The sequence below is a fragment of the Dendrobates tinctorius genome, unplaced genomic scaffold (assembly GCF_039654945.1).
Source record: "Dendrobates tinctorius isolate UK_male_01 unplaced genomic scaffold, ASM3965494v1 ptg000016l, whole genome shotgun sequence".
NCBI lineage: Eukaryota > Metazoa > Chordata > Amphibia > Anura > Dendrobatidae > Dendrobates > Dendrobates tinctorius.
The window spans coordinates 41,405,034-41,421,820 of record NW_027361684.1 but is presented as its reverse complement, the minus strand read 5'-3'; the positions used below and the strand labels follow the sequence as shown (position 1 = coordinate 41,421,820).

The 16,787-nt window shown below is 42.7% G+C and overlaps 1 protein-coding gene across 1 annotated transcript in view; it reads right to left on the bottom strand.

Moving 5' to 3' along the window:
• The window catches only part of LOC141080493 (uncharacterized), a 131,505-nt gene that overhangs the window by 50,597 nt on the left and 64,121 nt on the right, over positions 1-16,787 (bottom strand). The gene's annotated exons all lie outside the window — the stretch shown is intronic.

The following is a 16,787-nucleotide window of genomic DNA, read 5'->3' as shown; positions in this document are numbered from 1 at the left end:
GTAAAATATTAACACGACTGGCTGGGGACTGTTCCTGGTGTTGCACCTCATCCTAGTGAATGATATGAGCCATCATTTTCAAATAACTTTATTGAAATTTCAAAAATAACAGTAATATTTTGCAATAATGTTTAAATGTAGAGGTTACAATTATACGTATGACAAAGGGAAAGGAAGGATAAGGGATTCGGAATGGGTTTTAAGTTGCTTTATTAAGACGTACAAGGGGCAAAACAGAAGGAGGGGAGGGAAGGGTAAATATAACAGTAATATTATATATAAAGAAAAAGTTGAGATACAAATCTAACTATATCTAATAGTGTCGTGTCTCTTCATTATGATTGGGATTGAACAAACCCCATAAAGAAGAGACATGACAATAACTAACAGTATTGTGCCTTTAGATGTTTTTAGGTGTTGAATAAACCCCTAATAGTAATAGGACAAGCATACATTCACCTGTTGTGAGTTCATTTTCCCCTTCATCACTGAGGTCTGGGGAACTCCCTATTCTGGTAAAGGAAGGTAATGAGCCTGATTATCAGGCACCTGAGTCTAATGAGGATGACTGGCTGAGTGGAGTCACTGACTGGATATAAGGCTGCCGACGCCCTTCTGCCCTGCGGGTGATTTCTCTGTGGACTTCTAGGACACCAGTCTGATTCCTGCTTCCCTAAAGCTAAGTTTCTGCTTTGCCTGTTTGCATTTATGTTTTGTGTTTGTTTTCCTTGCTTTTCTGGATTCTGCCATTCCCTGCTGGGATGAGCTGAATCTCCTTTTGCCGGTTGCTCTGTCTTCAGAATATTCCTGAGTACTGACATAGCTTTTTTGAAGCCTAGCGTCTTCAGGGCCTTTTTCACTGTCAGTCTGTTGGCTCTTATTTTCATAGGGTTTTTCACGGATTGCAGACAGCAGCCTTCCTGTCCTTTCCTATCTAGGTAGTTTTGGGCCCCGTCTTTGCTCAGTCTATCTTTCTGTCTGTGTTAGTGTTTTCATCTTGCTTCACTGTCATTATAGGTTGGGGGCTGCCTATTGCTTTGGGGTCTGCTCTGGGGCAGTTTAGATTTCCCCTTTCTTTCTTTAGGCCTATTTAATTCTCCGGCTGTGATCGAGGGGTCTAGGGCATCGTAGGAACCCCCCACGGCTACTGTTAGTTGTTGTGATAGGATCAGGGGTCTGCAATCCGATAGCTGCCAACCTCTCTGGTTTTCTGGACTTAGCTAGCATTTTTGTTCTTGCCTCCTACGGTGACTCAATCATAACAGAATCACCCGCCATACCGCAGATCCTAGGGTACTCAATAGCAGGAAAGAATTGTGTTTAAAAAAAAAAAAAAAAGAGTGTGTATATTCTTTCCTCTATATCTCTGAGGCCGTAGGGGGAATTTTTTTCTCTCTCAATGGAGATAAAGCAATTGTCTGATCGTGTGGAGCAGCTCGCTGCGGAAGTGCTGGGAATTTCCGCCTACCTTGCTCGTTCGCATGCTGTTGAACCAAAGATCCCTACACCTGATGTATTTTTTGGGGATCGATCTAAATTTTTGAGTTTCAAAAATAATTGTAAATTATTTTTTGCCTTGAAGCCTAACTCGTCAGGGAGCTCCGCGCAGCAGGTTAAAATTGTCATCTCTTTGCTGCGTGGCGATCCCCAGGATTGGGCGTTTTCTTTGAAACCAGATGATCCTATTCTGACTAATGTGAACGCATTCTTTCAAGCTTTGGGGTTGTTGTATGACGAACCTAATGCTATTGATCAGGCTGAAAAGACCTTGTTGGCATTTAACCAGGGTCGAGATTCTGCAGAGTTGTACTGTCAAAAGTTCCGAAAGTGGGCGGTCCTTACTACCTGGAATGATAATGCCTTGGCTGCTCTCTTTCGGAAGGGTTTGTCAGAAGCCGTAAAAGATACTATGGTGGGATTTCCTGTTCCCTCTGGTCTGGACGATTCTATGTCATTAGCCATTCAGGTTGATCGGCATTTACGTGAACGCAGGATTGCACGAGAGGTGTTGCCACCGGTTGAACTGACGTCTGAACCTATGCAATGTGATAGAGTTTTGTCTAAGGCGCAACGTCAGGAGTTCAGAAGGCGTAATAAGCTGTGTTTTTTCTGTAGAGATGCCTCGCATATTATTTCTGTTTGTCCTAAACGAGAGAAACGCTTTGCACACACGTTTTCTGTTGGTGGTGTTCAACCTAAGTTTCTTCTGGCAATTACTCTGATCTGCTCCCTGTCCACATTTTCCGCCAAGGCTTTTGTGGATTCGGGAGCAGCGCTAAACCTAATGGACTTGGATTTTGCTAAACGTTGTGGATTTCCGATGACACCTCTGCAGACGCCTATATCCCTTTGAGGGGGATTGATGCTACTCCTTTGGCTAAAAATAAACCTCAGTTTTGGACCCAGGTGGTTATGCGGGTCGCCCCAGACCATCAAGAAAATTGCAGATTTTTGGTGTTGCATGGTCTGCTTGATGCCGTTGTTCTGGGGTTTCCCTGGTTGCAAATTCATAATCCAGTTTTGGATTGGAAGTCTGTGTCTGTGGTGAGTTGGGGTTGTCGGTGTGCCTTTAGTGAGGCTCCGGTGTTTTCCACCTCTCCTCAGTCGCATGATGTTCCTGACTATTTGGCGGACTTTTATGATGTATTTAGTGAGAATGAGTCTGCGTCCTTGCCTCCTCATAGGAGTTATGACTGTGCAATTGAACTAAGCCCGGGGTGTAAATTTCCCAAGGGTCGGCTCTTCAATTTATCTGTACCCGAGCACGAGGCTATGCGGTCCTATATTAAGGAGGCGTTGGAGAAGGGTCATATTAGACCATCCTCTTCACCCTTAGGTGCCGGGGTTTTTTTTGTGGCCAAAAAGGATGGTTCTTTAAGGCCTTGTATTGATTATCGTGCCCTCAATAAAATTACTATTAAATATCAATATCCGTTACCCCTGATTTCAGATCTATTCTCTAGAGTTAGAGGTGCTTGCTGGTTTACCAAGCTTGACCTCAGGGGGGCGTATAATCTTATCCGCATTAAGCAGGGGGATGAATGGAAGATGGCGTTTAATACTCCGGAGGGACATTTTGAGTACCTGGTGATGCCTTTTGGGCTCACTAATGCCCCTTCTGTCTTCCAGTGCTTCATGAACGATATTTTCCGAGACTTTGTCGATAAATTTTTGATTATCTATCTGGATGATATTTTGATCTTCTCCAAGGATTGGGATTCTCATGTGGAACATATTCGGACTGTGTTCCGGATCTTGAGGGAGAATTCCCTGTATGTCAAAGGATCGAAATGCCTTTTTGGAGTACAGAGGATTTCATTTTTGGGATTTATTTTGTCTCCGTCAACTATTGAAATGGACCCGGCCAAGGTACAAGCCATTTATGATTGGGTTCAGCCCACTTCTTTGAAGGCCCTCCAGAAGTTTTTGGGGTTTGCTAATTTTTATCGGAAATTTATAGCAAAATTTTCTAGTATTGCCAAGCCATTGACTGATCTGACTAAGAAGGGTGCTGATGTGTTGAATTGGTCTCCGGAGGCTGTTGCTTCTTTTCAGGAGCTGAAGCGAAGATTTACCTCCGCCCCGGTTTTGCGGCAACCGGATGTCTCACTCCCGTTCTAGGTAGAGGTGGATGCTTCTGAGATTGGTGCAGGAGCTGTTTTGTCCCAAAAGGATCCTGTAACATCTAAAATGAATCCCTGTGCTTTCTTTTCCCGAAAGTTCTCTCCATCTGAACGTAACTATGATGTGGGGAATCGGGAACTGTTGGCCATGAAATGGGCATTTGAGGAGTGGAGACATTGGTTGGAGGGAGTTAAATATCAAATTGTGGTCCTCACTGACCACAAGAATTTGATTTACCTAGAGTCGGCTAAACGCTTGAACCCTAGACAGGCTAGGTGGGCCTTGTTTTTTACACGTTTTGATTTTTGTGGTCTCTTTTCTTCCTGGAACTAAGAATGTCAAGGCAGACGCCCTCTCTAGGAGTTTCTTTGCTGATTCTCCTGTGGTGACCAAGCCTGCTACCATCTTAGGCGAAGGGGTAGTTCTTTCTGCCATCTCGCCCGATTTGAGACTTGCTCTGCAAGAGTTCCAGGAGGACAAACCTGAGCGTTGTCCCAGTGGAAAGTTGTATGTTCCTGACCAGTGGAAGAAGAGAGTGATGTCTGAAGTTCATTGCTCTGCATTGGCTGGTCATCCCAGGTATTTTTGGTACTAGAGATCTGGTGAGTCGCTCTTTTTGGTGGCCCACCTTGTCTCATGATGTCAGGAATTTTGTGCAGTCCTGTGGGACTTGCTCCCGGTCTAAATCTTGTTCTCGCTCTAGTGGGTTGTTGATGCCTTTGCCGGTCCCCAGGAGGCCATGGACCCATATTTCAATGGATTTCATCTCTGATATGCCGGTCTCTCAAAGAATGACTGTTATTTGGGTGATTTGTGATAGGTTCTCTAAGATGGTTCATCTTGTACCACTCCCTAAGTTGCCATCTTCCTCTGAGTTGGTGCCCCTGTTTTTGCAAAAGGTGGTTCGCTTGCACGGGATTCCTGAGAACATTGTATCTGACAGAGGAGTTCAGTTTGTGTCTAGATTTTGGAGGACTTTCTGTTCCAAGCTGGGAATTCAGTTGTCCTTCTCCTCTGCTTTTCACCCTCAGACCAATGGGCAGACAGAGAGAACAAACCAGACCTTGGAGTCGTATTTGAGATGTTTTATTTCCGCTGATCAGGATGATTGGGTTTCATTTTTGCCCTTGGCCGAATTTGCTTTAAATAATAGAGCTAGTTCTGCCACTTTGATGTCACCTTTTTTTTGTAACTTTGGGTTTCATCCTCGATTTTCTTCAGGGCAGGTGGAGCCTTCTGCCTGCCCAGGTGTTGACACTGTGGTGGAGAGAATGCACCAGATCTGGGACCAAGTGGTGGATAAGTTATCTCTCTCCCAGGAAAAGGCCCAGCGGTTTTCCAATCGACATAGGACCATTGGTCCCCAGTTTAAGATTGGTGATATGGTGTGGTTATCTTCAAAAAATATTGCTATGAAGGTGGCTTCTCCTAAGTTTAAGCCTAGATTTATTGGACCTTACAAGATTTTGGAGATTATTAATCCGGTCTCTTTTCGTTTGGCTCTTCCTGTCACATTTAAAATCCATAATGTGTTCCATAAGTCCTTGTTGAAGAGGTTTGTTGAACCAGTTGTTCCTGGGGTGGCACCTCCAGACCCTGTATTGGTTGAAGGTAACATGGAATATGAGGTAGAGAAAATACTGGATTCCCGTCTGGCTAGAAGGAGACTCCAGTATTTGGTTAAGTGGAAGGGTTATGGTCAGGAGGATAATTCCTGGGTCTCTGCCTCTGATATTCATGCCAAAAGATTAGTGCGTGCCTTTCATCGGGCTCACCCTGATCGCCCTGGTGGCGTGGTTGAGGGTTCGGTGACCCCTCCTCAAGGAGGAGGTACTGTTGTGAGTTCATTTTCCCCTTCGTCACTGAGGTCTGGGGAACTCCCTATTCTGGTAAAGGAAGGTAATGAGCCTGATTATCAGGCACCTGAGTCTAATGAGGATGACTGGCTGAGTGGAGTCACTGACTGGATATAAGGCTGCCGACGCCCTTCTGCCCTGCGGGTGATTTCTCTGTGGACTTCTAGGACACCAGTCTGATTCCTGCTTCCCTAAAGCTAAGTTTCTGCTTTGCCTGTTTGCATTTATGTTTTGTGTTTGTTTTCCTTGCTTTTCTGGATTCTGCCATTCCCTGCTGGGATGAGCTGAATCTCCTTTTGCCGGTTGCTCTGTCTTCAGAATATTCCTGAGTACTGACATAGCTTTTTTGAAGCCTAGCGTCTTCAGGGCCTTTTTCACTGTCAGTCTGTTGGCTCTTATTTTCATAGGGTTTTTCACGGATTGCAGACAGCAGCCTTCCTGTCCTTTCCTATCTAGGTAGTTTTGGGCCCCATCTTTGCTCAGTCTATCTTTCTGTCTGTGTTAGTGTTTTCATCTTGCTTCACCGTCATTATATGTTGGGGGCTGCCTATTGCTTTGGGGTCTGCTCTGGGGCAGTTTAGATTTCCCCTTTCTTTCTTTAGGCCTATTTAATTCTCCGGCTGTGATCGAGGGGTCTAGGGCATCGTAGGAACCCCCCACGGCTACTGTTAGTTGTTGTGATAGGATCAGGGGTCTGCAATCCGATAGCTGCCAACCTCTCTCGTTTTCTGGACTTAGCTAGCATTTTTGTTCTTGCCTCCTACGGTGACTCATTCATAACATTCACCTGTAAAAAAAAAAAGTTATTAATATTCCTATAAATAAAACCACTGATATACCAAAATGCTTATAAAGTACAAAGATGCCTCAAAATGATCTATATGTAGACTTGTCATAATTGGCCCGAGTACCCCGGTACCCATAGACCAAAACAGAGGAAAGTTCGGCTTCTTTCTCAAATTATTCTGGTAGAACATGAACCACAGACCATTAAAGTCACTATTATTAAGATAAATATTAATTGTAATCCAAATGATGAGAGACCAGTTCCGACAGACCAATTTAACGAGAACCCCTGGCAGTCTATAGAGTTCATGTATGATGGAGACGAAGATCCTGCGCAGATGGATGGAGAGCGTTGGAAGAAGATACATATGGGACCAATCCGGCCTTTCTAATAAAGTCGCTACCCTCCTCTGGAGTTTGAATATGAATCATCTTGGAGGCGTATTTCAGAAGTAGTGTGGACGATTGGGACCAATTGTATTGTATACCAGCACGGCGAAGTTCCACCGTTATTTGTCGAAAAGACCTACGTTTTGATATGGTAATCTTGGATAAGTCTTTAAAAAAAATTAAATTCTTATATGGTGAAGATAGGAAGATAGATTCAGTAGAGATTCTAAGAAGAGAGTTTCTCACCCATGTAGGGTAAAACGAGACGATGACATCGCTAGATAAATTAGACGGCAAGGAAGAAGGTCTTTGGATTCTATATACTTTTTCAATGAGGTTTTTTTCCTCAGTTCCAGGTATTAGGTGACGCACCATTGAGGAGATATATTCTTTTAGTCGTGATGAATTGATTGACTGCGGGATACCTCTAATTTTTACGTTGTTTTTCCTCTTTACGTCTTCATAGTTGGTCAAACAGCTTCTAAAAGAGGCAATATCTTTCTAAATGTTATTTAAAGAATTCGAGACCTCACGAAGATCAAAAACTTCTTTGGAACACAAAATTTTCGAATTTTCAAGCATAGATTTCACATTTTGAAGGGGAATGTTGGAAATACTGTTGGATTTTTCTTCACTCTCTTTGATAATTTTAATAATATATCTTTAAAAAGTTGCTTAATTTGGCTTCCTGATGTCTTAACATCTTCAGTTCCTGAATTGTCATCATTATTAAATCCTAGTTTATTCAATGAGGTTAAAAAAGCTTTGCATAACTTTACGAGGAGATTTTCCGTACAATAGTTTTCAGAAACCGGGATATTATCCAATGAAGATGAATAGAGAAAAGTCCCTTCTAAGCCCGCATCAAACTTTTTTTGGGCTATTATAGGTTTGTCAGCTTGAAGTATCAGTTGGTCTTCGATATCCTCATGATTACCAGAACCCTCCGAATACGAGCAGAGCGAAGAAGTCTCTTCAGATTCGCTCCCATCAGTCACGTCGCTTTCTGAATTTTTAGCAAATATCATCTCCCCGCAGGATTCCTCTGAAAAACCCCTTTCTGAGTCCTCCTTGCCCTCCGAAGAAATAACTGATTCACAATCTGATGTATGGGTTAACTCTAGCTTCTCACTAACATATAGCTCCTCAGAGATGGATATAGAAGGATTATGATGCCCTCCATACCTATTGTTTTCAATAAAATCATTTAGACAGCTTTTACAGGCATCAGTAATGAGCTCTTTAATAGTAGCTGATGAATTGGCGCTTTTATCACCTCTAGTATGATTAAAAAGAGTCTTAACAGACTCCTTCCTCTCTGAAGAAACAGTAGACAATTCCTCCCGTACCCCACTCAGTAAAATTATAGTTCTATTTTTTTGTAGTCCCTCATTAATAACTTCTAGAAACTTGCCCCCTTCATTGTTTTGAATATCAGCATGAATATTATCCCCGTTAGCAACCATCATTAAACTGACCCTTTTGCAATCTTGAGTAGCAACCTCCTCCACATCCAATCCCCCTGTTGCAAGACGGCTATTCCCCACAGTCGCTGCGCCAGGCACAAATTCTGCTGCATCGTGCCTCAATTTGCTGTTAGAATACCCGTTAAACAATATAGACGCAGCAGAGCTAGGTAGTAATATAGAAGGATTTCTCTCCAATGATCTGGGAGCCGCCTATTTTTTGATTGGACCCGGATTCCTCCCATAAGGGCTCAGGGAGAATAGACCAGAGTCTCCATATAACTGGAGTAGTTGAGCCGACACTGTCATCTCCCTGCAGTTGCGCAACTTCATCACATTTCACAGTTTCCCGGCCCTCCTCCCCGCTCCCCTCCATTTGCCTGTATGTCTCAGCCAGCACCGCACCAAGTCCCGAGGTCCCCGACACCAGTGACCGGCCTACAGGATTAATTCCAGAGCCACCAACGGGCAGCTCAGCTGATCTAGGCAGCGACGCTGCAGAATCTTCACCGCCGCTTCTCCCCTGCAGGCGCGCGGCCACTGTACTCACCGCGTTCTACCCAGTCTTCTCATCAGTCTGCTCATCAGCTGATGTCGGGGCCACAGTGAGAGGGAGATCCCCGCCGGCGGACCGCTGCTGAAAAGGACCCGCTTCCTGTAGTCTCCCGACGTCTGAGGCTGCACAGGTCTTCCATCTCTTCTCCTCCATTCTGCCCACCGATGTCTGGATCACTGTGGAGGGGGATTTCCCGCTGCTCGCCTGCTGCTTTGAAGACCCCATGTCTGAGAACTTCTTGGACCCCGGACTCCTCTCTGCATTGTCGGCCGATGTCCTCACCGCCGAAGGGGATCCTCCACCACCAGGCCCCCGCTGTGAAGAGGCCGCTGCCGAATTAAGTAAAGATCTGCGTTGTCCGCTCCCAGCATGATGGAGGCTTGGGCCCGACAAGTTGCCCAAGCTTCTTGGACCCGTCACATGGTCCCTCCTCACCGGAGCTGCTCTTCTTACTTCTCCTAGTAGACATGTTCTTTCAAGTCCGTGGCCCAGTTCTTCCAAGAAATAGTAATCTTCAGTTAGCTTAAAATAGGGAAAAGCAGGAGCTCCGAGAAACACGACCGCTCCGCTCCCCTGCAAGCCACGCCCCCATGAGCCATCATTGTCCTAGTTGCCAGATCAATATACAGCTGTTTATGGGAAAAATGAACTTTTCTAATCCTTTTTAAGAATGATCTCCTTTTTTTGTCTTTCATGCACTGATTTCTTCAGTGATGGCTCTGACTGCAGCCTGTACAACCCTCACAACACTGGTTCTTCCTGCATATACACTATTCTTACTCCATTCTGTCGGCCAAGAACACTTCGAGTGGATATGGAAACCAAAATGGCAGAGCATTGAGATAACAACTGCAGCCAGATGGATCCACCAGCATTAAAGGGAATCTGTCACCCCTTTTTTGAGATATCATATAATGATATCACTCCATTGTGTGTCATATAAGGATTCTCTTAGTACTTTTGCTTCCCCCTGACCCCGCACCTTTCATGCATAAATACCTTTTTTATATTGGTTCAGATGTATGTAAACTGCCATGGTCCGGTCCGCTGGGAGGGGCTTATTCAACTGCCCCCCCCTCCCTGCCTTGCTCTACACAAGAAGAAATGCATAGAGCAAGACAGGGAGGGGGAGCAGGTGAATAAGCCCCATCCGGCGGACCGGACAGCAGCAGTTTACATACATCTGAACTGATATAAAAAAGGTATTTATGCATGAAAGGTGCGGGAACAGGGGGAAGCAAAACTACTAAGAGAATCCTTACGTGACACACAATTGAGTGATATCATTATATGATATCTCAAAAAAGGGGTGACAGATTCCCTTTAACCCCTTCACCCCCAAGGGTGGTTTGCACGTTCATGACCGGGCCAATTTTTACAATTCTGACCACTGTACCTTTATGAGGTCATAACTCTGGAACGCTTCTATGAATCCCGGTGATTCTGACATTGTTTTCTCGTGACATATTGTACTTCATGTTAGTGGTAAAGTTTCATTCAAATAACTTGCGCTTATTTGTGAAAAAAATGGAAATTTGGCAAAAATTTTGAAAATTTCGCAATTTTCCAACTTTGAATTTTTATGCCCTTAAATCACAGAGATACAGCACACAAAAAACTTGATAACTAACATTTCCCACATGTTTACTTTACATCAGCACAATTTTGGAACCAAAATTTTTTTTTTCGTTAGGAAGTTATAAGGGTTAAAAGTTGACCAGCGATTTCTCATTTTTACAACACCATTTTATTTTTAGGACCACATCACATTTGAAGCCACTTTGAGGGGTCTATATGATAGAAAATACCCAAAAGTGACACCATTCTAAAAACTGCACCCCTTAAGGTGCTCAAAACCACATTCAAGAAGTTTATTAACCCTTTAGGTGCATCACAGGAATTTTTTTGAATATTTAAAAAAAATGAACATCTAACTTTTTTTCACAAAAAAAATACTTCAGGTTCAATTTTTTTTATTTTACCAAGGGTAACAGGAGAAATTGGACTGCAAAAGTTATTGTGCAATTTGTCCTGAGTACGCTGATACCTGATTTGTGGGGGGGAACGACTGTTTCGGCGCATGGCAGAGCTCAGAATGGAAGGAGCGCCGTTTGACTTTTTCAATGCAAAATTGGCTGGAATTCAGATCGGACGCCATGTCACGTTTGGAGAGTCCCTGATGTACCTAAACAGTGGAAACCCCCTACAAGTGACCCCATTTTGGAAACTAGACCCCCCAAGGAACTTATCTAGATATGTGGTGAGAACTTTGAACCCACAAGGGCTTTACAGAAGTTTATAACGTACGGCGGTACAATTAAAAAATCATATTTTTTCCACAAAAATGATCTTTTCACCCCAATTTTTATTTTCCCAAGGGTAACAGGACCCTAAAAGTTATTGTGCAATTTGTCCTGAGTACGCTGATACCCCACATGTGGGGGTAAACCACTATTTGGGCGCATGGCAGAGCTCGGAAGGGAAGCAGCGCCATTTGACGTTTTTGGCTGGAAATGAGATCGGACATCATGTCGCGATTGGAAAACCCCTGATGTACCAAAACAGTGGAAACCCCCCACAAATGACAACATTTTGGAAACTAGACCCCCTAAGGAACTTATCTAGATGTGTGGTGAGAACTTTGAACCCCCCCAAGGGCTTCACAGAAGTTTATAACATAAAGCCGTACAATTAAAAAATCATATTTTTTCCACAAAAATGATCTTTTCACCCTCAATTCTTATTTTTCCAAGGGTAACAGCACCCTAAAAGTTATTGTGCAATTTGTCCTGAGTACGCTGATACCCCATATGTGGGGGTAAACCACTATTTGGGCGCATGGCAGAGCTCGGAAGGGAAGCAGTGCCATTTGACGTTTTTGGCTGGAATTGAGATCGGACACCATGTCGCGATTGGAAAACCCCTGATGTACCTAAACAGTGGAAACCCCCCACAAATGACACCATTTTGGAAACTAGACCCCCCAAGGAACTTATCTAGATGTGTGGTGAGCACTTTGAATGCCCCAGTGCTTCACAGAAGTTTATAATGCCAGGGCATGAAAATAAAAAAATCGTACTTTTTCCACAAACATGATCAATTATTCCCCAATTTTTTTATTTTCCCAAGGGTAACAGGAGAAATTGAACCCCAAAAGTTGTTGTCCAATTTGTTCTGAGTAAGCTGACACCCCATATGTGGGAGAAAACTACTGTATGGACACACGTCAGGGCTCGGAAGGGAAGTAGTGACGTTTTGGAATGCAGACTTTGATGGAATGGTCTACGGGTGTCATGTTGCCTTTGGAGAGCCCCTAATGTACCAAAACAGTGGAAACACCCACAAATGACCCCATTTTGGAAACGAGAACCCCTAAGGAACTTATCTAGATGTGTGGTGAGCACTTTGAACCCCCAAGGGCTTCAAAGAAGTTTATAATGCCCGGGCATGAAAATAAAAAAATCATATTTTTTCCACAAACATGATCAATTAGTCCCCAATTTTTTCATTTTCCCAAGGGTAACAGGAGAAATTGGACCCCCAAAAGTTGTTGTCCAATTTGGCCTGAGTACGCTGACACCCCATATGTGGGAGAAAACTACTGTATGGACACACGTCGGGGCTCGGAAGGGAAGCAGTGCCATTTTGGAATGCAGACTTTGATGGAATGGTCTGCGGGTGTCATGTGCGTTTGGAGAGCCTCTGATGTACCTAAACTATTGAAACTCCCGACAAGTGACCCCATTTTGGACACTAGACCCCCCCACGGAACTTATCTAGATGTGTGGTGAGCACTTTGAACCCCCAAGTGCTTCACAGAAGTTTATAACGCTCGGACGTGAAAATAAAAAAATCATTTTTTTCCACAAAAATGATATTTTTGCCCCCAATTTTTTATTTTCCTAAGGGTAACAGGAGAAATTGGACCCCAAAAATTGTTTTGCAATTTGTCCTGAGTAGGCTGATACCCTACATGTGGGGGTAAAACACTGTTTGGGCGCATGGCAGAGCTTGGAAGGGAAGGAGCACCATATGACTTTTTCAACTCAGAATTGGCTGGAATTGAGATCAGACGCAATGTTGCATTTGGAGAGCCCCTGATGTGCCCAAACAGTGGAAACCCCCAATTCTAACTCCAACCCGAACCCCAACACACCCCTAACCCTAATCTCAGCCCTAACCCTAGCCCTAACGGAAAAATGGAAATAAATACATTTTTTTAATTTTATTATTTTTCCCTAACTAAGGGGGTGATAACGGGGGGGTTTGATTTACTATTTATGGCGGTTTTTATATTTGGCAGCTGTCGCACGCTAAAAGACGCTTTTTATTGTAAAAATAGTTTTTGCATCACCACATATTGAGAGCTATAATTTTTCCGTATTTTGACCCACCGAGTCATGTGAGGTCTTATTTTTTGCGGGACGAGTTGACGTTTTTATTGGTACCATTTTCGGGCACGTGACATTTTTTGATCGCTTTTTATTCCGATTTTTGGGACGCAGAATGAACAAAAACCAGCGTTTCATGAATTTCTTTTGGGGGAGTGCGTTTACACCGTTCCGCGTACGGTAAAATTGATAAAGCGGTTTTATTCTTCGGGTCAGTACGGTTACAGCGATACCTCATTTAGGTCGTTTTTTTATGTTTTGTCGGTTTTATGCAATGAAAACTATTTTATATAAAAAATAATTATTTTTGCATCGCTTTATTCTGCGAGCTATAACTTTTTTATTTTTTCGCTGATGATGCTGTGTGGCAGCTCGTTTTTTGCGGGACAAGATGACGTTTTCAGCGGTACCATGGATATTTATATGCGTCTTTTTGATCGCGCGTTATTACACTTTTTGTTTGGCAGTATGATAATAAATCATTATTTTTTGCTTATTTATTTTTATTTTTTAAGGGGTTCGCTAAAGGGGTTAACTAATGGGACAGTTTTATAGGGCGGGTCGTTATGGACGCGGCGATACCTAATATGTGTACTTTTATTGTTTTGGGTTTTTTTTATTTTCAAAAAATGAATTTATTGGGGAATATTTTTTTTTTTTTTACTAATTTATTTGGCGATTTTTTTAAAATTATTTTTACACTTTTTTTTAATTTTTTTTTTGCTTTATTACATAGTCCCAGGTGGGACATCACTGTCCTGTGACTGATCGCTGATCTGTCACATCACAGATCACTGTGACAGATCAGCAATCTGTTGTTAGTACACATGCCTGACTTCTGCTCCATCCATTCTCTATGGAGCAGCCAAAAAAAGCCAAGCACAGTGCTCCACAGGGAATATTTGGCCATACACATTAGCAGCTCCATTCTAAGAAAATCCGCTGACCTTTTTTCATTTAAATATCAATATCTCCTATATCCGCAGATTGGTTTATGTGAATGGAGGATGATTTGTTTTGTTTTTTACCTGTTGCACCTTACTCATGCTTTGTCTTTTCTAACTTTGTGCCAATTATGCATATTAACTATGTAACTGTGTGGCTATTTGCCAAATACAAAATCTCCTAAACTGATGGACATTTTCAGGCTCCATGCTGATTCATTTAAAGGGAATCTGTCACCTACTTTTGGTGGGCTATTAAAATGAGGTCGGTCCAGCCCGGAACACAGCAAAATACTTCCAGGGCTTAGTTAGTAACCGGTGCATGCGCAGTCAGGCTTTTCGGCTTTGCCCACAGTTGGGCAAAGCATACTGCGCGTACACGAGCCAAGAATGGTTAGCGCACGCGCGAAAAATGGTGGACACCTACTGCTATTCCTCAAAAAACTATGGATAGCGGCCAAGGATGGGGAGGCGGCAAAGATCGGGAACACTGCCCATCGGACCGGGCCTACCTTGTTTTAATAGCCCGCCAAAAGTAGGTGACAGATTCCCTTTAACTTCTAATATGTGAAAATAAGCCAACCACGTGATATGTATAGGGCTGGGGAGGGCAATTAATTTTGCCGAAGGGCCACATGAGCGACTGTGACTGTTGTGAAGGGTTGAAGCAACAGACTGAAATTAATTTTTCTCAATATTAACCCCTTTACAAAGAACGACGGACATAGCACATCATGAGCAGGTATCGGTTCCCGCATCATGACCTGCGATGTCTGACAGGGAACTGTGTGAAATCACAGTGACAGTTCCGTGTTGACAGCAATCGCTGACTTGGCGGAGATGCAGACTGACCGATCACAGCATAATCATGTGGGAGGAGCTGAAATATCAGAAATTCTCTACATGATTACTGCCGGAGCTCTGCTCATCTGACAGCTGAGCTCCTGCGGTAACTGCCAGGGCAAATGCCTGCACCACCCCTGGCTGATTAACCCTCCAGATTCCATGATTGATGTCGATCATGGTATTTGGAAGGTTGTGAGAGGGAGGGGCGCCCTCTCTCAACCCCATGATGAAATCATAGGGAGCTGATGGTTGTCATGACACCCGGAGGTCAAACAATGACCTCCTGATGTGTCAGGAACGGTGGCCTGTTAGACCCAGCCATAGGCTGAATGTAACGGGCGATCTGCCTTTGAAATATCACAGGACTCATGCATTGCAGTGCTGGTGCATTGCAATGCATGAGGAAACTGATTAGAGTAATAAAAAAAATTAATGTCCTATAGAGGGACTAAGTAAAAAAAAAGAAAAGTTAAGATTGAAAAAATTATTACAAAAACACAAAATGAAGAACAATTACACCAATAAACACATATATTTTTATAAAAAACAGAAGGACCCAATCTATAAAACTGTCACACTAGCTAACCCCTACAGTGAACGCTGCAAAAATCTATAGCTTTTCATTATACCGCTGGAAAAAAAATGGAATAAAACATGATAAAAAAAAAATGTAAATTAAAAATGTACTGCTGAAAATGTCATCTTGTCCCTCGAAAAACAAGCCGCCATACAGCTCTGTTAGTGCAAAAGGAAAAAAATTATAGCTCAGAATATAGCGATGCAAAAACAATATTTTTCAATAAAATGGGTTTGATTGTCTAGAAGCGACAAAACAAAAACAATTGATATAAATGTGGTATCTCTGTAACTCTAGTGACATGAAGAATAAAGCTGCCTTATCAACTTTACCACGCGGTGAATGATATATACAAAAAGAAGAAAAAAAAATTGCTAGTTTTTGTTCATTCTGCCTTTTCAAAAACTGTAATAGAATGCGATCAAAAAGTGTTATGTTCCTGAAAATGGTACCCAAAAATATCATTTGCACCTGCAAAATTCAAGTCATAACATGACTTTAATGGCAGAAATATAGGAAAATTATAACTCAACTTTTAGATATGCAAAAAGTTTTTTGTGTGTGAAATGAAAAAAAATGCGTCTTTGATGTGTGTGTGTGACAGCAGTAAAAAAAAAGTCAATCGAATATCGTAATCATACTGACCAAGAGAATCATTGCCTAATCACATATACTGCAAGAAAAATGGTGTAAAAAATAAATAAAATCAGTTGATTTCTTCATTCTGCCTCATCACACATTTATCTTAAGCGCTACACTTAGAAGGAAAACTCCCAGCGGTAGATTCCCTATAATGAGGCATATGCAGGCATTGTGGAAAAGTGGTGTCCATCTTTTTAGGTGTGCATAAAAGTGCGGCCATCACCGGTTTGTGCATCTCTTAAAAGTTGGAATGAATCGCTCGCGAGTTTCATCAGAATCACGTATTTTGCAGATTTAGATGGAAGTGCTCAGGGACGGGCACAGGATAAATGTGATCCAAAATGTCACCAATAAAAGTTTCTATTCGGCCTTCAAAAAAAAAAAATCAAATCCTCTCTCAGGTCCGTCATCTGTTAACAAATATAGAGGGTGTCCATATTACTGGCAGCACAAAGGCTATGGAAAAAGAAATCCAGGAAAATCTACGCGCCCAAATCCAAATGGCCACGTCTTCCTTAGCCCCGCATAGTGCGTAATCCGCAGTTAGCAGCCACATGTTTTGCATTACTGTAGCGACAAGAGCCCACTTAATATGTGGGTGCTTATATTCAGAATAACAAGTTGGAAACTACAATGCATATTTGCATTTTCACTTAGCAACATCCATTGATAGCAAAATATTCAACACACCTAGATACATTTCCAGAGG